This window comes from Eubalaena glacialis, chromosome 17, assembly GCF_028564815.1.
Source record: "Eubalaena glacialis isolate mEubGla1 chromosome 17, mEubGla1.1.hap2.+ XY, whole genome shotgun sequence".
Classification (NCBI taxonomy): Eukaryota; Metazoa; Chordata; class Mammalia; order Artiodactyla; family Balaenidae; genus Eubalaena; species Eubalaena glacialis.
In genome coordinates this window covers 22837309-22860353 of record NC_083732.1, presented here as the reverse complement: position 1 = coordinate 22860353, position 23045 = coordinate 22837309, and the positions used below count along the sequence as shown (strand labels likewise).

The 23045-nt window shown below is 35.3% G+C and overlaps 1 protein-coding gene across 2 annotated transcripts in view; it reads right to left on the bottom strand.

The window, feature by feature from the left end:
- PKIA (cAMP-dependent protein kinase inhibitor alpha) overlaps positions 1 to 23045 on the bottom strand; it is a 95737-nt gene that overhangs the window by 63750 nt on the left and 8942 nt on the right. The gene's annotated exons all lie outside the window — the stretch shown is intronic.

The window sequence follows — 23045 nt, the reverse complement described above, 5'->3', positions numbered from 1 at the left end:
CAAGACATATGAGGTCTCTGAGAATTTCTCTGAAATCACACTGAACATCTTGTGTACATGTATGTGTGTGTGTATATTTCCTGGGAAGTCTTTAAAAGGCTCATAAGCTCTTTCATGGCACTTCTTCATTTCACTTCTGTGCTGGGCCTCCCCATTTATGAAAGCAGAAGTTTCAGCCTCTGAGACTTTGGGCACAAGTCAGCAGGTGGTGACAGCTTTCTCTTCCAATACTGCATCTTTTAAGCGTTCTTAAGAAAGCAAGCAGCCATCAGTTATGAACATCATTCAGGTGATGTTCTGTATGTATGAACTGTATTTGAGATTAAAAGATGGGGAAGAGATGGGAAGTGAGTAGACATGAGACTATTATAAGGGCTGAGGAGAAAAGTGGCAGAATCTAATTACGATGGGATGAGTGGGAATACAGAAATGAGGATGGGCAGAGGATGCACATCTTGGTATTTGGTATATACCGCAGGATTTTTTTCACCAAGTTGTCATTCTATGTTTGGAAAACAAAATTGGGGGAAAAATGAAATCAAAGAGTAAGTCAGTGCTTGGCATATAATAAGAATGTAATACATTTTGGAAAGACTCACACTACCATGGTGAAACTACAAATTTTAGTATTAAACATATATTTATTTGCAGAACAGACAGTAGTTGGACTTTTATATTACTAATGCTTACAATACTTCAACTTCTGGTCATCTTATACACGTTCATTAGACCACTGATCGTTGTTGCAATAGAGTTCTGAAAGTTTAATTTTGAGATGTGAATGAGAAATGAGGTCATGGCATAGATGAAGACAGGCAATGAAACTATAAAAATGGTAAGCTTGGTCTATGAGAACCTATATGAGCAAAGAATCTGAAAAAGAATAGATATATGTATATGTATAACTGAACCACTTTGCTGTACACCTAAAACTAACACACTGTATATCAACTATACTTCAATAAAATTAGTTTTTTTAATTAATTAATTAAAATTAAAAAATGGTAAGCTTGGTGAACTGTAGTTGACCTCATTCAGGAAAGTATAAGTGGGCACTGGTTCTGGAGGATACAGGAGTGGTTTGAATAGAGAGAGGGCCAACTTTACTTCCTAACAGTAAGTTAAAATTAGGGGAATACAGAGATTATAGAATAATAATCAGAAAGTGGCATAAATGTAAGAAGCAGGCTGGCTCTTCTTATACTAGAGAAAGAGAAGGCTAAATTTGTGGTGGAGATGGTAGGGGAATCATTTGAAACAATCCAGATTTCAATTGAAGTGAAGAGGTCAGAAAATATTAAGGATAAATAAAGCTTAGTTTATTCATTAGGAACATGGAAGTGAGAGTTAGTAAAAACCAGTCTCAAAATGATAATTCTCTAATTTGATAATTCTGAACTTATCAGAAAAAAATATGAACTATAGTGCACATTAAGTCAATGTTGAGAAAAATGATGTATTTATTTGAGTACAATTCAGTTGTTATTTTACAATGCTTTAACAAAAGTACACATTAAATACATAGAATTTTATATATAGTATAGTATAAAGATAGATATAGATATCTATAAGTATACTTTTTAGCATAGAAAATTACAAAATTATCAAATCACTTAAAAGAAAATAGCATTATCCTTCTCACAAAGTTCTGAAATTAAAGAAAAAAATTATGAAGATATAAACTATTCACTGAAGTTTCTGAAATAATCAGAAAGCTTGAATCAAAGAGAGCTTACATTTAAGAAGGATGTGTTATTGTTTAATTCAATGGTTAAAGAAACAGAAAAATTAAATGGGAACACTTTTCTGTTAAACTTTCCCCTCTAGTGGCTGGTATAAATAAGGGAGCTGGTATCGGACCCTCCATTTCCCTTGAACAGGTGTTAACTTCTTCCTAGAGGGTTTAACTTCATGGTTAAGAGCATGGCCTCTGGGCTCAAATCTTTTGTGCCTGAATCCTACATATGTCACTTGTTAAGTGTGCAACTTTTGGCAAGTTTCTTACTTTCTCTAAGTCTCAATATTTAACTGTGTAATGTGGATAATATTTGTGAGGGTTAAATGCCACTGACAAACAGTAATTGGTATACATTTAAGCGCTCAATAAATTTGTCAATCAGGAGGAGTTTGGACATACAGGGAGATGGTAGATAGATTCAGAAGGGAAATATGAGAATTCGTTTAGAATGAACAGTTTCGAGGAAGATAACGACTGAAAGGGGGGTCCTCCTTCCCATTCAGCTTCTAGAAAAAGAGGTGTGTTTAACAGGACAGAGAAAACAGGTTGAAAACTGGTGGCCCTGTGGGCATTGGAGTAGGGGAAGCATGTTAGAAGTGTTTCACACACAGACCGAAGAAGCTAAATACTACACATCCAACAGAGCTGTGGATATATATTTAAGTATGTTTGTGGGTCTATCTGTACAATGTTTCTCTTGAAAAGTCAGCAAGAGCTGTGAAGATAGAGCTCCAATCCTCTCTGACACTTGTTTAGGGGAGGGGCAGCAGCAGAGAAATCTCAGAGTATAAGACAATCTACAAATACCTGCAGGGACATACATTACTACTTTCCACTTTCCTCCTGGTATCAGAGCTCTCAAAGTAGTTTATACCCTTTCATTGCCTTATTCATTCCCTTCATGCATCTTCCACAATCAGGCTTCTGTTTCACATTTTTTCCTTCATTTTCCTCTGTAATGTTGTAATTGCAAAAATGAAGTGAACTTGCCTCAATCCTCTTCCTTCCTGTCCTCAATGAACTATGAACTGGTAAATATATATCTTCTCTTTCTCTTATCTAGAAACCCACCCTTTAGAGTGTGAAATCCTACAATGTGTAAGACAAAATTGTTCTCTTATAATTAACTGTGTATATATAAACCTTCGCATTCATTATATATATTTATTATATTCAGTTGTTATTAATTATATATTTATTATATTCATATATATATAATGAATGTGAATATCAACTTTATCCCCTTAAATTTAAGCCCTCCAGGTAATAAATATTTTTGTCTTTATGAGCTACATAGGTCTCTAACACATATTCTTTCTTTTTTTCCTTTTTTCTTTTTCTTTTCTTACAACCTTTTCAAAATGTAATAACCATTCTTAGCCCAAGAATAGATTTGACCTGTAGGCCATAGTTTGCTTACTGATGCTTTAAAATAAATAACTCTGAATTTGAGAAAAATAACAACAAAACTCAATAATCAGTTATTGATGTTGGATATGGTACACTTTAATGCAAGTGAGCGACAACAAGTACTATGGTGAGAATATGCTTATCAGTTCCCAACAAATCTGAGGAGTGAAGGTAAGTTGTGTGAAAGGAAAATAGAAATGGAGTCAGTATTGGTAGGGAGAGCTCTCTCAAATGGAGCCTCTGAGGAAGCCACTGAGGAAGTGTGACTTAGGCACATCTCAGCTGAGATGGAATCTGAACTTTGACTACCTATTGCTTTGACACAGGCATCCAGAGCATCTGCCCACGTTCCAGAAACTCAAGATACTTATCGGACCCTTACCCTAAAATAACTTGTGACAGAGAATCCCTTAAGGACAAATATTTCCTTTCCTGCGTCAGAGTCAATCATAATTCCTGCCAGACAGCTTTAACAACCTTGTACCTTTTATCTTTATAAGTCCCTGACTCTTTCTCTTCCACAGAACATCTTTGGGTTTTACCTGAATCTGTGTCTCCAGGATTGCAATTATTAAGACCCCAAATAAAACTTTGTTCTCTGCAACCTCAATACTGATTATTGTTCGACAGTTGGGCCCCATAGTTTACTAATAAGTGAGGCAAGTTCTTATCTCTTGGTTCATGCCTCTGATCTCCTTTTTCTTGTTCAATTTAAATGTTACTTCCTAAGAATGACTGCCTCCTTATATTGAGATAAAGTTCTAATTTTCACCTTAGATCTAGTCATGTGACAAAGGAATTCTTTTATTCCTTTGTCACATGACAAAGGAATGAGGAAATATACTCATTTTCTCAATCTCTTATGGACTGCTTTCTACTTTGATACAGCAAAAATGTTACTGTTGAGAAAATTGTTTCTTTTGCCTGTTCATTTGATCCCGTCAACCTTTTCTTGTACATTTTCTATGCTACATTTAATGAATTTAAATTACTCACAGTTGATTTCCAGGCCTACCAATATACCACTTCTGCCTTTCAATACTCACTCACCTTGTTTCTTTGCACTTCTCTTTTCTGTCATTTTTACTCCAAATTGCTCATATTTAAAAAGTCCTCTTGCAATATCATGCATAATTCACTCACAGATGTGAGGAGGAACAGCTGTAACATCTTTCTGCCAAGGCATACACTCATTCACAATGCCCAGTGGTTTCTCAGTTGTGTGTAGGATTTTTCTGCTGGGATGGGTCTTTTATCATCTTCAAACATGCATGACTCAGCCACACATACTACCTTCACACAGTCTTCTCAGCTATAAAGTTTAGAACAAGCTTCAACTCCCAAGTATCTGCTATGGTCTGAATGTTTTATATGTTGAATTCCTATGTTGAAATTCCTATGGTGAAACCCTAATGCCCAATGTGATAGTATTAGTAGGTGGACCTTTGGGAAGTGCTTGAGTCGTAACAGTGGAACCATCATGAATGAAATTAGTGCCTTATAAAAGAGGCTCCACAGAGATCCCCTGCCCTTTCTACTATGTGAGGACACAGGGAGTTGGTGCCAGCTTATGAACCAGGAAGAAGGTCCTCACCAGAAGGCAAACATGCTAGCACCTCAGTCTTGGACTTCCCAGCCTCCAGAACTGTGAACAATAATTGCTGTTATTATAATCTACCCAGTTGGTGGTATTTTGTTATAGCAACACGATTGGAGTAAGATAGCATCTTTCTACTCTAGAGGAATAATTCCTAGACTAATTACCTAGTCAAATTTGTGCATTACCTCAACATACACCAAGTGATGCTGGATGAGGTAAAATCCAGAAACAAGGTTGCTGAAGAGTTTTATCATGATCTACTATCACATACTATCACATACCTCAGAGATACTACATATTTACTCATATTAGGAGCTTCACATGGCAGTGGTTTTCTTCATGGCAGTGTGAAAACCAGCATCACTGCTACTTGCTACTCCTAAAGGAGCTTGAATGCCTCACTCCCTTTCCTTGTTTGAGAGCTATTCCAGTTTTTACTTGGCTGATCTTCAAGCTACTTATCATAAGTGCCCATTCTCTTGATTTTCAGGAACACTCATTACTATTATATCCCTCAGGGCAATTTTAGAAGTTTAAAGCAATGAAGAGTAGCTTCTTATGATAAGAAAAAAGAATAAGGTGGATTGTTGTTCATTTATTGATCATTTATGAGTAGCTGTCATATGCCAGGCATTGGGGCATTGTGCTTTTGATGTCAGAAGCAGTCCCTGCTTTCAAGCGGTCTCTGGTAAAGCTGGGAGGAGTTTCAACTGGACAGAATAGTATAACATAATGAGTAGATAAGTGCCAGGACAGGGTGCCAGGGTGGGAAGGAGGACACAGAGAAAGAACGAGATTATCATGAAATACTTTTGAAGAACAGGACACCTGATTTGTGTTTTGAAGGAAATGTAGAAGTGTGAAAGACAACAAAAAAGTTTCAGAAATGAACATTCTAGGCAGAGGCTACAGCAAGATTTAAAAAGCAAGAGGGCACAAAGCACCAAGCTGATCTCCATGTGCTATGTGGCTGCTTCCCACTAGCTATCTATTTCACATTTGGTAGTGAGTGTATATATGTCCTGTGACCACCTAGGGGGTGGGATAGGAGGGTGGGAGGGAGACGCAAGAGGGAGGAGATATGGGGATACATGTATATGTATAGCTGATTCACTTTGTTATAAAGCAGAAACTAACACACCATTGTAAAGCAATTATACTCCAATAAAGATGTTAAAAAAATAAAATAAAATTTTAAAAAAGGCAAGAGGGCATAGAGAGCAATGGTGGTTCTGAAGAACTGCCAGTAGGTAAGTATGACTGGAGTATAAGATCATTTGAGCAAGTAATGCAAAAGATACCAAAATTTGCAGTGGATAATCTAAGGTAAGGATATATCACCTTTCTTTTTTTCACTCTAGAAATATTTACTGAGTGACTCTTATGTGCCAATGATTGTTGTAGGTTGTGCAGTGAAAAACCCATGACTCTACCTGCACGGAATTTGCATTCTACCTAGGGAAGAGACAGAAAATAAACCAATACCAAAATATTGATATATTGTTTGGCAGATGGGGACAAACATATGGAGAAAAATATATCAGAGATGGAATAGAGCACGTGTAGGTTAATGTGTGCAGCTGCATGGGGATGCACAGCAGTTGTTTTTTATAGGATGATCAAGGTCTCACTGATGTGGTGACATTTGACCAGAGACTTGAAGGTAGTCATATCCTATCTATTATCATAACCTCTAGTATCATATTCTATTTATATGTGTATGGATTACTTTTCTAGAACATTTCCAGAAGATGAAATCGTAAATGCAAGGGCCTTGGGATGGGAGAACGTTGAGTGTTGAAAATACAAGCTAAGAGGCTGGTGTTCCTGGTGTGGAAAGAGCGAGAAGAGCAGTGGGTAAACTGGAGAGCTGGTGGTGGTGAAGGGGGTGCAGAATAGATAGGGCTTTTTAGAGTCTCTTTAAGTACTTGTTCCCTTGTGGCTCCCCACCTCTTAGACAGAGTCAAGGAAATGTCTAGCCCCAGGCAGTGGAGAATAGGCATTTGGTAGTTTTTGCTAAAGAGTTAAGCTTAAAAGCCTAAAATCTTTATGGACAGAGAGAAATTTTGCTAAATTTCTTCTTTACTACATCAGAGTAATAGATGGATAAATCCAAAGAATCTTCCACAAAGGGAAAGCACCATCAGGATTTGCGTATTTTTTGTTTTGTCTTGTTTTTTAACAAGAGGGAAGGGAAATTACCGTTACTGTTTTGAATCTGAGAAAGACTGGAGCAAAGAGGTTAAATGGTTCATTCACTGCAAACCTGGGCTTAAGAGTAGGACAGTCAAGAGTGTTCTACATGATGCCCTTGGCCAATCACTTACTCAGAGGAGGGCCAATTACTTTTTTTCTAAATTTAATTTAATTAAATTAATTAATTTATTTATACAGCAGGTTCTTATTAGTTATCTATTTTATACATATTAGTGTATACATGTCAATCCCAATCTCCCAATTCATCCCACCACCACCACCCTTGCCCCACTTTCCCCCCTTGGTGTCCATACGTTTGTTCTCTACATCTATGTCTCTATTTCTGCCTTGCAAACCGGTTTATCTGTACCATTTTTCTAGATTCCACATATATGCATTAATATACGATATTTGTTTTCTCTTTCTGACTTACTTCACTCTGTATGACAGACTCTAGGTCCATCCACGTCTCTACAAATGACCCAATTTCATTCCATTTTATGGCTGAGTAATATTCCATTGTATATATGTACCACATCTTCTTTATCCATTCGTCTGTCAATGGGCATTTAGGTTGCTTCCATGACCTGGCTATTGTAAATAGTGCTGCAATGAACACTGGGGTGCCCGTGTCTTTTTGAATTATGGTTTTCTCTGGGTATGTGCCAGTAGTGGGATTGCTGGGTCATATGGTAATTCTATTTTTAGTTTTTTAAGGAACCTCCATACTGTTCTCCATAGTGGCTGTATCAATTTACATTCCCACCAACAGTGCAAGAGGGTTCCCTTTTCTCCACACCCTCTCCAGCATTTGTTGCTTGTAGATTTTCTGATGATGCCCATTCTAATCGGTGTGACTTTCAATACGCTTCCCTGGGGCAGTAGTGATTATCTTCCCAATAGCTTGGGCAGGTCGGTGAAGAAGATCAGAGGGTGACTTCAGCTTTTCATAGCTCTCGATCTTTCTACTTCCTAAATTCCCATTCCTTTTACTTGAGCAGTGGTTCATCAAATATGTAACAGCAGCAGAAGTTTCTCCTAGAAACTTGTTAGAAATGCAAATTCCCAGCTGAGGCTGCGGAAATCATTGTTTTGACAAGCCTTCTGATTCTCGCTAAAGCTTGAGACCCATTGCTCTCCTTCTGATCTGAGAGAGGGAGAGGGGGAAAGATAGAGAAAGCCCAAGAAAGAATGCTGGAAAGTAAATTCAGATAGCTTTTTTTTTTTTTTTAATATTTTATTTATTTATTTATTTATTTATTTATTTATTTATTTATTTATTTATTTATTTATTTATTTATTTATTTATTTATTTATTTATTTATTTATTTATTTATTTATTTATTTATTTATTTATTTATTTATTTATTTATTTATTTATTTATTTGTGGCTGTGTTGGGTCTTCGTTTCTGTGTGAGGCCTTTCTCTAGTTGTGGCAAGTGGGGGCCACTCTTCATCGCGGTGCACGGGCCTCTCACTATCGCGGCCTCTCCTGTTGGCGGAGCACAGGCTCCAGACGCGCAGGCTCAGTAGTTGTGGCTCACGGGCCTAGTTGCTCCGCGGCATGCGGGATCTTCCCAGACCAGGGCCCGAATCCGTGTCCCCTGCATTGGCAGGCAGATTCTCAACCACTGCGCCACCAGGGAAGCCCCAGATAGCTTTTTATATGGTGTTTTTACTGTGGTAACTTACAAATGGTTGAAAAAAACCCCACAAATTGAAACATGTAGCTACTTTAAGGACTCTTTAGCAGAAATCAATCTTATTCCCGATCTATTACTTAATAGGTCATTTCCTCATAGGGATGACGAACAGCAATTCAACAGAAAATGCTTTTTATATTTAAGTAACACTTTCTGTTCCAAGATGTCAAAATGTTTGACAAGTGGTCAAAATGCAGCTCACTAATATTCTCAACCCCCTGGTAGTAAATAACCCACATCTACCATCACTGCTGTTTACTGGTGATTTCTTGTCTGGGAAAGTTGAAGCGCCTTCGCTATCTCTGTAGAAAGTCAATGACTAAAGGAGAAAACGTCCTTCATCTTGGTTCCGATAGGAAACCAAATTGATAAATTATTCACTGACTTCTATTATTGCATCTCAAGGATAGTTAACAATGCTCATCAAGGAAAAATCCCAAAGAACATTCTTGCCCTATCTCTGATTAAACCTGATTTTTGAAAATCATCTGGCTCAATCTACATTTAATTACAATATGAATGCTACTTAATTCTCTATTACTTCTGATTACACAGGATCAACGCCACTTGAAGAGTAAGAAGCAAAGGTTCACTACATTGGGGTCTCCTTGACAGCCAAGCCTGTGCCTTAGTCATTTTGACTCCCTAGTGACCAGCTTGGCATCTGGAATAGTATATGTGATCAGTAATTATTTCTTGAATGTATGATGTATGAATGAGTCAAGATATTTTTAGAGTTGGAGTCATGGATCAAGAGGAGAAAACGTGGTTTAAAAAAAACTACTACATTCTCAGAAGCCGGTGCTGCAATGAATGCTAATAACAACTTGACAATGTCCTCTGTCATTGCAAATAATGTGATACCAACATCTACTAATCAATCAAAAAAAGACTTTCAGAATTCAAATTTGGAAAGGATTTTGAGCTGGGGATTCCTCTCACCCACCTTTTCTTATGATAAAACTTGGAACTGTAGTGTCAACAGATAATATGCCAGTTTTTCATTTAAAATTGGAAAATTTAATCTAATTTTGGAGGCATGAAATAAAACTGATGGGCAAATATTAGAATTTCCATCAATGAAAAAGCTTAATTTCTAAAATGCTGAAGGTTAGTTTATCAAAATACTGAAATTGCCTCATATCATAAGTCAAAGCACCCTCTTTACTAAATAAGGAGCTATAAAGTTGTACAATTACTGTCAATAATTTTTTTACTTGGTTTGAAAAATAGTTGCTTGTTTTAAATAAAACAAAGTTCAACTGAAGTGACTATATATCATCAGTCTTGTAAAACTCCTTGTGTTAGATTTCTTCTATCCCCAAAATGCCAACCATGCATATTAAACTGACTCTTGTTTTTTGCATATGATTTCTGTACATCTTTCCTTTTGAATTTTAATGTTAAGTACCCTTTCTTAGAGTGTGGATTGTAACCACTTTGTTTAACACTCTATCACCAGTACCTAGAACAGTGCCTGCCACATAAGAAACACTTAATAAAATTTCCAAATTATCTTGATTAAAATCCATACTCATCCTAGCTTTAAGCACATGAAGACAGAAATAGGTTCCAACTGCATAAGAACATGTGAATAATCCAGAGTAAATGTTAACTATAAGTACAAATTATCTGTTGATTAAAATACAAAACATGTCTGAGATTTGGAATTACTTCCTAATAACCCTGAGTCAGAGCTGTGGTAAAGGCTTACTGGGGGCATGTTACCATTTTCTGAGTACATACTCAGAAAAGGAAGAAGTTGATGAGAGAGCATGCAAGATTTTCCAGGCTCAAAATGGAACTTGACTCATCTGCATGGCAACATCCAGCGAAACACAGAAGGGCTCACTCTTCTGCTGGATTAAGCTCACCCTGGTGAATGGAATGGAACAGAAACAAGAGACTGAGGTCTAGGTTTTGAGGATCTTCACTCCACTTACCTGCTTTCACAGGACCAGGCAACGGACAAGAAGAAATGTGGGAACTGTTGCTGTGTACCTCTAAACAAACACAGTCACCCTATGTAATAGAATGTGTCATAAATCTGACCAATCAGAATAATTCTTCCTTTCTTGGTGGAGTAGCTCTGATAGAAATGGACAGAGCTGGGCTCGGGGTGGGAAGGGGGTGGTTTCCTTCTGTTACAGGCTCTAAACTTTCTTCAATTTTCCTATGACTTAAGCCTAACTAAAATTTATGGACTTTTGAAAAAGAGTAGGTACTAAAATTAAATAAGCTGAGAGTGTTGAGGGTGAAAAAAATGATAACAAATTTAAGAAAATGTAGAATTATTACTATGAGAATTACCAGAACTGTGTTTGTTCCAAATATGAGCCTGCTATAGCATTTTAATTATGAATAGAATTAAACAGAAATTCACTTGCTGTCTCCGTCTGATAATATTACCAGAGACTTCCCTTAAGGAAACTTAAAATTATTTTTTCTATGTAAATCTCTACAAGTCCTTAATTTCAACCTTATTATAAGAAATAACACACAGTATCAACAAGGTGGCAGAATTTTGGCAATTCTCCTGCCTCCCTCCATTCCGCCTTCTTTTCCTCTTTCCCTCCGTCCCTTTCCCTCCTCTTCCCTCACTCCCTTTCTTTCCACAAAGCAAGTAAATGGGTATATAGCAAATAGTAGGGATCACACCCTTTCATTACAGGGCTTGGGAATGTGGACTGTCACAAAACAGACTTGATTTTAAATACTGTATCTGTGCCTTACTAGCTGTGTGACCATGAATAATTTAATCATTCTGTGCCTCAGTTTGTCCATCTGTAAAATAGGTGATAAGAGTACCTACCTCTTAGGATTGTTGTGAGGGGGCATTCCAATTGGTTTTAAAACAGTATTTAGCACAGAGGAAGCATAATAATTATTATTTTTCACTTCTCTGAATATATAAAAATTTAGTATTGGGATTCATAGTCTCAAAATCTAACACTCACTGATGTGAATATCTGATTAGCTAAATGGAGAAAAAAATTGTTATAGTAATTATTTCTTTAGTTTCTCATTTTGTTTTTTTAACTGAAAACCAGAATCACAATTTCTTAGCATTATCTGTTATCAATGAACAGTATAAGACTATAATATTATTTTTGACAAGGCACTGAATATTTGAAATGAAGAAAACTAAGAAATAGTAGTAAATAAACCTTTTCTTTTACTAATCCCAAGTGAAAGATGAAATTAATGATGATATATATGTGAAAACTCTGGAGAAGTCATACAGAAAGGACCTCAAGTACTTGAGGTACACTTGAAATTCAAATGACAGTAAATGACTAAATCTTAAATCAAGAACCCTTCACTAAAATTAAAAACACAAATGCTTTCTTTTTCTTGATTTCTTGTAGGAAGTGAAAGAGTACTCGGTAGGTGTCAGACTATTTTAAAAAGCAGGTTATAGAGATGATATTTCAGGAGCGTAAAAATACTAAGGCGGATCTCATAAATGATTGGTATATTATTTAATTCAGGTTAGCATCAGAATTGTCAATGTTTGTTTATTAAGCAATGCAATCCTTTAGGTAGGAAGCATGGTTCTTTGGAGAAGTTGATAGACACAAGATACACAAACTGGAATATGGTGAAAAAACAGACAGTATAGATTTTTTTAAATTAAACCTAAGAATTATTTAACATGGCCATTTCTTCGGGTTGAAGAAAGAAATTCATATAGATTTTCCTGGTTCAGGCTCCAGTGAGGTCTATAGGCAGATTTGTAACTAGAGCAAGATTCAGACCTATTTCCATTTTTGTGCTTACCTCTTAAATATGTCCAGTTCCTACAGCATAGAGGAAAGCACTAGATTGGCCATGGCATGAAACAGGTTAGAATTCTGGCCCTGCCACTTAATAACTGTGCACGGCTTAAATGGGCAATTTGCTAAACTTCATGAATTTCAATTCCCACCCTCCAACCCCCCACCCTGGGCAAAATGAGTATAATCCTTTTTCTACCAACTCTAGAGAGTTAGGATGGTCTGCGGAGAAAATGTATATAAAAATGCTTTGAAAATTATTTAATGCTTTAAAAATATTATTTATCATTATTATTTCAAGATGAGGGAAAACTCCCCCTCCTCTAATATATTCAGTTTTTTATGGCCAGCTAGATCTTCCAGAAAGCTACATAAAAACAACATTTTAACAACACTCGGCAATGTTTAGATGTTAAAAAAAAATTATCCAAACTGGCACATTTCTTCTTAAACAGTTCTAAAAGTAATACATACATATTGCAATGAATTTGGAAATACAGAATGAGAACAGGAGGAAGTAAAGGTCACCCTGACTCTCTTATTTCTTGAGTTAACCATTGATAAATAATTTTTAAATTTTCTTTGGGTCTTTTTTCACTATGTGTGTGATATTCAAAACCAAGTTGTGAATATGCTGTATTTATTATTTAACATTCTTCTCTTCTCACTTGACATTTTACAAAAAACAATTTTAATTTGTTAGTTTCTATATTGTTTCCGATTCTAAGCATCATAAAATACTTAATAGTGAAGGTTACCTATGAGCTATTATGTAAAAAAAAGTTCAGCATATATAACCTAAATAAATATATTAGAAATTCATATGCTTTAAAGCAGTCGTCCCCAACTGTTTTGGAACTAGGGACCGGTTTCGTGGAAGACAATTTTTCCACCAACAGGGTGGGCGGGGAGGATAGTTGGTTCAGGCTGTAATGCGAGCGATGGGGAGCCATGGGGAGCAGCGGGTGAAACTTCGCTCGCTCGCCAGCTGCCCACCTCCTGCTGTGCGGCCCGGTTCCTAACACAGCCAGGGGGTTGGGGACCCCTGCTTTAAAGGATATCCCTTTGTTTTTATGTGATTGACCATTTCAAAAGTTTCATAGACAATTCCAATATTTATATTTAATTAAAGACCATGAAACTTTTTTTAGTATTTTTAAATAAAAGATAGTTAAAGATTACTTCATTTAAAAGCTGACATCAAACCTCTAGAACACTTCCTTCTACTTAAGTGAGGTGTTAGATAAAAAAAGCACTATAGAAATATAGATTATACTTGAGTTTAAATAAAAATCTGAATAAATACTATAGAATTGTTATCTCCCCTTTATTTTGTTAATAATTGGCAATAGGAATATTATGGAGAATGATTGAACCTTAATAGTCATATGTCAATTACCAAGATCACATTTGTGTGGTACAATGAATTTGCAAAGGTAGACTATCAAATATATTTTATTGTCAAAGGTGGTCTGCCAACCGGCAAGTCATTTCATAAGTTATGCTCTAAAATATATCATTTACTGATACCCAAGAGACATCTCGGTATGTCATTAACAGTGCAGAAACTCTAAGCCAGGGATATTTTTGTCTTTATAATTAATTTGAGACAGCAGCTAATAAAAACCAGAATAATAACACTAATAACCTTCAAATTAATTTTGACCCTAAGTTATAGCAATTTCAACAGAAGTTAGTATATTTACATACCAAATTAAAATTCCTAAACTAGTATTATGATTGATACAGTGTTTTTATGAAATACTACCTGTATAATACTTCATTAAAATAATAAAATGAGAACAATATAGAAATGTCATAAATATTTGTGTCCTAGAAAGGATTTAGAGGGAATTTCTGGTAGTATAAATTAATACATGATTAATCGTATTACTTTTATTTATAAAGCATCCAAACATATACACATCTGTAATCTTATATGTCTTTACCATCAAGAGAAATATATTCCAGAATTAATTTTAAAAACACTGCTTTTACTGTGCTTATGTTTTCTAGTTGAGAAGTCTGGGCTTTAAGCATTTTAAAATTATAGAACTAATCAGATAGAAAGCAGGAGGAAACCAACAATACAACTGATGGCATTTGTTAATATAAACCTTTGTGTAAAAATGTTATGAAACTAAGAATGGAAGAAAAATAGAATTATTAATCAATAGATGGCTATTTTAAAAAATCTAGTTAATAGTATACTACCTGGGTTATTCTCTTACTTGAAAAAATTACAGTATATTAGGTTGTCCTAATTTGGAACTATGTAACTGCCACTCTCATGTTTCTAGTTTTACTAGAAGAGTGCATTTTTTAGGTATAAGCGTAAGAAGAAAAAAACTGGAAAGTTCCATAGTGCAGTTTCCTTCCTCCCTTTCCCCAACAGAAAAAATAAGAAATACTGTACCTAACCAACAGATCTGATGATTCCAAAAGGGACAAGTCTCTATTCTGAAACACTATTCAAGTCAGAACATTCCAAATTAGGGTTTTGTGAGACACTGGAAAATTATGGCATGAAATATAGAAGAATATTTCTAATGCACTATAAAATGTATTCCTCAAAGCAAAAGAGCTAATGGAAGGCCAGAGCACTTAATGGATGAAATATAATCAAATGAAACAGAAGCATGTTCCAAGATGAAAGGCAACAATATCACTATTCTCACATAATTGGATAGTAGTTATAACCCAGTAAGATCAGGTTTAAAAACATTTAAATATATATAAATACACATATGTATAAATAACATATATAGCGCCTGAAGTAAATACATATTCATATTCATATATTAAAGAATCACTTTGAAATTTTAAAAATATTTTTTTAACTCTTGAAAAATAAACAACTAGTGAAAAAATAAGTTTTCTTTGCAAAACTTGACTCTGGAAAAAAAGATTCTTCAAATGCTTCTCCAAGAACTTGTCTGTTTATTTTAAATATAATCAAATAAAAAAATAAAAATAAAAAATAAAGAAATATAATCAAATATTTGAAATAGAAGGCAAATGTTCATGAAAACAGATATATATACATGCATATATATGCATATATATATTTACACACATAATTGGTTAAATATAATTAATATATATAATACACATAAAATACAGATCTTCCTTAACTTACTATGGCATTGCATCCTGATAAACCTATCATCAACTGAAAATATCATAAATTGTAAATGCTTATACTACACCCAATCTACCAACCGTCATAGTTTAGCCTAGCCTACCTTAAATGTGCTCAGAACACTCACATTAGCCTAAAGTTGGGCAAAATCATCTAACACAAAGCCTATTTTATAATAATCTGTTGAATATCTCATTTGTTTTATGGAATACTGTACTGAAAGTGAAAAACAGAACGGTTTTAAGTGTGTCAGTTGTGATCGAGTGGCTGACTGGGAGGAGTGGCTTGCTGCTGCTGCCCAGCATCACAAGAACGCATCATGCTGCATATCAGTAGTCTGGGAAAAGTATAGTTTCTACTATAAATTCAAAGTATACTTTGAAAAAATTCAAAGTATAGTTTCTACTAAACGAGTATCACTTTCGCACCATGGTAAAGTTGAAAAATCGTTAAGTCGAACCATTGTAATTCGGGGAATGTCGGTAAATAAATTTTTGTACAATACATGTGTATACGTGTATGCACATGTATATTTAAAACAGGAATTTACACTGTTTGCTACATCTCATCTTAGAAGCAGACTATGCCCAAAATCTATGCCTCAAGCCTTTGGTGAATAGCTAATGAATTCAGTATTCAAACAGGGATTAAAAATATTGATTTGGAAATTCAGGACAAACTTACTACTAAAAATGTTTTACACTTTTTACTTAAAAGAACATAGTTAGGTACACATGATTAGACTCTACCAACTGAAATAAATTATTGCCGATTTGGCTAGAGTTGTTGATCACCACAAAATTCTCTCTTGTGGACAACTATGGCTTACATATTAAATGGAAGGCTTTAGGCAGTTTTTGTACTTGTTTCCTTAAACCTAAATGGTCCACATAATGATAAAAAGTCAAATAAGAAAAAAATGTAAAGTAATGTGCTTTTTAAGCCCAACAAAACTGTTAGCATACTAAAGCTTGTCTGTGTACTAACAGTGCAGTTTTTATAGGCAGGTGTTTCTGGTACTAAAGTTTTCACGTTAATTGAGGCTCTATTTTTGATTTCAGTTTAAAGGTGTTGCTAGTGATTGAATCTACTCAGTAGCGCACATTTATGAATAAGACTCTGAATATTAAAATTCTTACATGTACTCTCTAAATTCATTGAGATTCAGTAAAATAGAAAGATATCATATACCAAGAAGATTCCTTTGTATATGATGTACAATGGAGTAACAGATTAATTTTCCTTTTTGGACAACTTAATGATATTGATTAACATTAAAAAACTTCAACAGTTACATATTAAAAAAAAAAGATTGGGGTACAAGGCAGATAATTAGTAGTATTACCTTTAAAGGCTTTTGTTAGAGGAATGTTAACAACTCTTTATAAATTAAAGTTGCCCTCTCCCAGGAACTTCAACACTGTATCAGAAAAAAATAAAATTGTCAACTATTGCTTCTAAGAAAGGGAACAATTCCCATTTTCTATAACATTACTTCTGAAATCAACACCCTTATTCAACAACCTTGATATCATTTCTGATAATGAGTCAGTGAAAAGAGTGATTAGGCAAATGGTACAATTCAGAAAGAAAACAAGATGCAGAAAGAAATTCAGAAAGAAAATAAGATGCCAACTGAGTTTTCCCAGGTCATCCAATCACCTCCTTGCAAAGTTAAAAATAGAAGCTAAGTCTAATTCCCACAGCTACTGCCAGATCAGAGCCTGACAACTTTGCATTGTGGTAGCTTCAACCTCTCCTGCTACTGGGATTACCTGCATTGAGACATCTTCCTATGAGGTTCAGTCATTTCAAGGTTTGGTTTAAAATGGAGAGGGGTAGGAAAGGGTTCATAATTTTAGGGAAAATCTGTGGTAATGAGATCTCACTGTAAACTGCTCACGAGAATTAGAAAGATAAAAATTGGAAATATTTACTAACCCTTACTATGTTTCAAACACTGCAATAAGTTCCCTTTTATGTTATGTTCTTTAATCTTTGCAACAACCCTGTGATTTTCCTGTTTTAAATATCCAGAAACAATTCACAGTGGTTAACTAACTTACCCTAAGTCATAGAGATAGAAAACAATAGAGGTAGGATTCAAACTAGGTGAGGTTCAAAGTTCAAATTCACTTCCTGAAAAACATGATTAGAACATAAATGGTAGCCAAAACTCTCTAAAATAAACTTAAAAATTAAAAGAAAGAGAGAAGGGAGAGGAGGAGGGCCTAGTGATCAGCATACCTTAAAAATGTTTAGAACTTTTTGATTGATCTTAAAAATGACCAAAAGCTAGCTGCCTGAGAGCTCTAAGAATAAAATTATTAACAAACTAAACAAAAAACATTGATTTTTATACTCACTCACTTTGAGATCAACCCAATTGCTTTCCTTTCATAACTCTGTACTGCCATTTTATTTCATTTTCTATTATATTTATTTATTTTAAATATATTTATTTATTTATTTATTTTTGGCTACGTTGGGTCTTCATTGCTGTGCGCAGGCTTTTTCTAGTTGCGGCGAGGGGGGCTACTCTTTGTTGTAGTGCGTGGGCTTCTCATTGCGGTGGCTTCTTTTGTTGCAGAGCACAGGCTCTAGGCGTGCGGGGTTCAGTAGTTGTGGCTCGTAGGCTCTAGGGCGCAGGCTTGGTCGTTGTGGCGCACGGGCTTAGTTGCTCCGCAGCATGTGGGATCTTCCTGGACCAGGGCTTGAACCCGTGTCCCCTGCATTGGCAGGCTGATTCTTAACCACTGTGCCACCAGGGAAGCCCTCTATTATATTTATTAAGGGATAATTTAAAGACAAGTATTTTGCCCAACAGGTTAATGATTTTTTTTTTTTTTCTTCTAAACGATGACCAAGATGCCAATCCTCCTCCCCTTATTCAATGGACTAATTAGTGTCAGATCATTTTAGTGTCATATTTAATTTTTGTGGTGAAATAGTGATTTCACAAACCCTGTGAAGATGTTACACATCCACTATAACATGCATGCAGGTGGAAAAAATTTTCAACTGATGTAGAGTTTGCTTTCTCTATGATTGCATTCTTCACAATCAATGAGATAGAAAAAGACATGGAGATAAGAGAACTGTTGACTAATATTTTCTTATTAAAATCTGTATCTTGGGCTTCCCTGGTGGCGCAGTGGTTAAGAATCCGCCTGCCAATGCAGGGGACACGGGTTCGAACCCTGTCTGGGAAGATCCCACATGCCGCAAAGCAACTAAGCCCATGCGCCACAACTACTGAGCCTGCGCTCTAGAGCCTGCAAGCCACAACTACTGAGCCCGTGCGCCGCAACTACTGAAGCCGGCGTGCCCTAGAGCCCGTGCTCTGCAACAAGAGAAGCCATCGCAATGAGAAGCCCGTGCGCCACAACGAAGAGTAGCCCCCGCTCCCCGCAACTAGACAAAGCCCACGCACAGCAACGAAGACCCAATGCCACCATAAATAAATAAATAAATAAATTACTTAAAAAGTAAATAAATAAAATCTGTATCTTGCATTTTGAATTTTCTAAAAGTTCAAATCCATTGTGGTTGAAAAAAGAAGAGTAATGTCATATGTTTTCTTGTCCTGGGTAAATGGACTGTGCTTGGTTGAATGTCTTGAACTGCTCAAACTTTAAGGTCCATCACCTCTAATTTCCACCTTACCAAAACCTCAGACAAGAAACAGGAGAAAGGGTAGTGCCATCCATAATTCATTCCCACCACACCTACAAGATAATCACAAGGAACTTGTGTAGAATACCAATTCTTTTGTATTAGGAAGGCAGTTTTCAAAATTAAATGGTATTGGTTCATTTGGTTGTTTAATAAATATCTTGCAAATGCCTATAATAAAGCCAAATACCAAACTGACCATTTAAGTTGCAGAAATTTTTACGTTCTTGATATTTTACTATTTTAAAGTAACAGTTTACATTTGAGTGCTTACCATAATATATGATACCAATAAGCTCCCTAGAAATCTAAACATTTATAAAATACACCAAATGCTACTGTCTCATGCCTTGCTTTGCAATCCTGGATTGCTTTCTAATATGGAGATGATGTAAGAAATATAATCTAGATATCTCTTCTACGGGATCACCAGCCATGTCTCAACTAACTTTTATCAGTGGAGACTCTCAGTACATACATATTTATTTATTATAAAACTCTTCGGTACTGATCATTAGGTAATTCTGGTAAATGTGGGCGCGTAATAATAGTTAAGAATGCCAGCCCCATTTCATTTCAGCTTGATCCACTGCAGGAAAGCACAAATTAGATGAAAGCAGTTTCCCCAAGAACAACTCACTTCCTTGAGAGGAGAGATAAACTTGGATGAACAATGATTTGTCACAATTTATTTTTGAGGGTAGTGGTTTAAAAAAAGTGCTAATGTAATCTTTTCAGAATGAATCCTTTTAAAAATGCATTAATTCTCCAGTGAATATAGCTTATAATTAGAAACCTATACATATAATTTTACTTTTCTAAATTTTTACATATGACCATATATAACAAATATTGAAATCTGAAAATCTTCTTAATCTTTAAAATTTGATGGCCTTTAAATCTGAATTTGGATTTGGTGAGTCTGACGGATTATTCTTAGTGACTCTATTGGGTACCACCAATTCAGATTCAACATTATTTCTGCAAGTCTCAGAAGCATTAAGTTTTGTGAATGGATAGAGGGTATTAGCATCCTGGTTGTTTTTCACTACATTGCGATTACCAGAGAACCTGAGTGTGAAAGATCATGGAGAGGAGTGTAAGAAATGGCACTAAAGGTATCACTGACTTCTCTCTATTTACTCAGATTCTGCAGTATACAACAGAAGGAACAAAGCAGGTTGTGTTGCTGCTACTATTGCAATGACCAAGGATCCTCAGTCTCATAGCCATTGCAGTCCATTGTTTAAGATGTGAGCTTGTTGTTGCTTATTCAGGCAAAAGTCAGAATGCTTATTTGTTTTTTGTTTTTTTTAATTAATTAATTAATTAATTAATTAATTAATTTATGGCTGTGTTGGGTCTTCATTTCTGTGCGAGGGCTTTCTCTAGTTGCGGCAAGTGGGGGCCACTCTTCATCGCGGTGCGCGGGCCTCTCACTATCGCGACCTCTCTTGTTGCGGAGCACAGGCTCCAGACGCGCAGGCTCAGTAGTTGTGGCTCACGGGCCTAGTTGCTCCGCGGCATGTGGGATCTTCCCAGACCAGGGCTCGAACCTGTGTCCCCTGCATTGGCAGGCAGATTCTCAACCACTGCGCCACCAGGGAAGCCCCTGCTTATTTGTTTTGTGCCTGTTTTTTAATGAGGGTTTGATCAGACAGCAATAAAGACAAAAGTAAACAGGAGAAATGTTTATTAATAGGTCCCTCCATCCCTATCAACCAAAGAAAAGGCATACCTTAAAATATTGTTGTGAAATGTCTAGGGTGTGTCTGTCTGTGTTCTTGCAACCCTTCACCTTTAAGTAGCTTTTCAAAAATATGTTATAAACATGTTGCTTCATCCTTGCCCTTTTAGCCTGTTAATGTCTAATTTAAGTAAAGCAGGATGCAATCCCCAGCAAGTTATCTGTTTCTCCTTTCTTGGACAATGCAAATCAAAACAGTCTTATTCTAAGGAGGGTAGTGAAAAGTTTTGCCAATTGTGTTCATACTTCAGCTATTCCAGCATTCTTTAGTTTAGCTTAAATGAGACACTCTCATCTTTGGGCTTTAATTATTCTGTTTCAAAATAAATTTTAAAAGATACTCTAAAGAGAAACTAAGAAAAAAAAACCCAACAAAATAAAAGATTGACCATAATGCAGGTACATAAATATGAACTAAAAATAGTTTTAGATTAAAAATTAATCTTTTTTATTTTAAAAATTAATCTAATTAAAATTTCAGATTAGGCTGGATAGAAATGATCCATTGCTGAAGCTTAAAAAAAAACTAGCTATAAATGTTACTAGTTTTCTACACTGTTGTTACAAGACTTGACTGACATCCATGATGTACTCTGTAATATTTTTGAAATGATGAAATGTGTGATCCAGAGACTTGAAATATTTCAATACTTGTGTATAGGAATTTTCTTCCATGAACTAGAAATGAAAAAAGTGAGAAGGTTTCCTTGCTCAAATCACATTAAATGGATTCCCTTATATTACTTGCATTCATTTTTAAGATAGTCATAAATGGTTACATAAAATACAGGAATACTATCTGTTGAAGAAGTTTATGGTTTTTAATAGTCAATGTATGTATTCAAATTATAAATGTTTCTGCATAATCTCTGACCCAACAATACCATTCCATGCCACTCCAAGAATTCTTCCATCAAAAGTAAAAGCTCCAGCACATAAAGACATGAACCTCTATGTCCATTACCACATTTCTTGAAATCATAAAACTGTTTGGAACTTAATAAATGTTTATCAATAGGTTTTGACTGAATGAAATTATGGCTCACTCATAGTACACATTACTGGGCATCTACTAAAGGTAATATGGTAGTGATATATGCTAGATATCATTAATATAATAGAAACACAATGTACTAAAAGTGTTTTGCAACTAAAAATCACTATACATTGTATGGCTTTAAAAAGGAATGAAATGCTGATACATGCTATAACATGGATGCACTTTGAAAACATTATGTTAAGTGAAAGAAGCCAGACACAAAAGGACAAATATTGTATGATTCCACTTATATGAGGTAGTTAGAATAGGCAAATTATAAACCCAGAAAATAGAATAGAGTTAACCAGAGGCTGAGGGGAGGGGAGAAATAAGGGGTTATTGTTTAGTGAGTACAGTTTCTGTTTGGGATAATAAGAAAGATCTTAAAATGGATAATGGTAATGGTTACTCAACATTGTGAATGCACTTAATACCAATAAATGATACACTTAAAAATGGTTAAAATGGTAAATTTTACGTTATGGGACATTTTACCAAAATAAAAAATAAAAATATACTATAAAATAAAGTAAAAATTTACCTCATACTAGGCGTATTATGAAGTTTGCATAAAATTGCACTTATTTTAGGAGCTTATATGGTTATTATCATATTTGGGGACATGTAAAGAAAGCAACAGCTTAAGTAGTCCTCTTGAGTTCTTTCTCTCCATCTTTCCAACCCGATTTTTTCTAGATTAGTGGTTTTGTCACGCCTCTCTTTGAATACTAGCATCAGTAGGCATGCTAGCTAGTACTGGTTTCCTTAAGTATCAGCTAAAAATTTTAATGTATTTTTATGCTGGTAATTGTTTTAGAACTGGGAGGGATGTCATTGTTTTCTTAACTTGGCAAAAGCAAATATATTACTCTAGACAGCATTATTAGAAAGAAATAGTAGCTTTGAAGTAGACATATGTCCATCCTAAGAAAACTGAATATATTTCAAAGTAGACCACACCACTCAACTGCTGGCAATGTTCTTCTACATACTTGGCAGTATAGTACTCTAAGTCTGA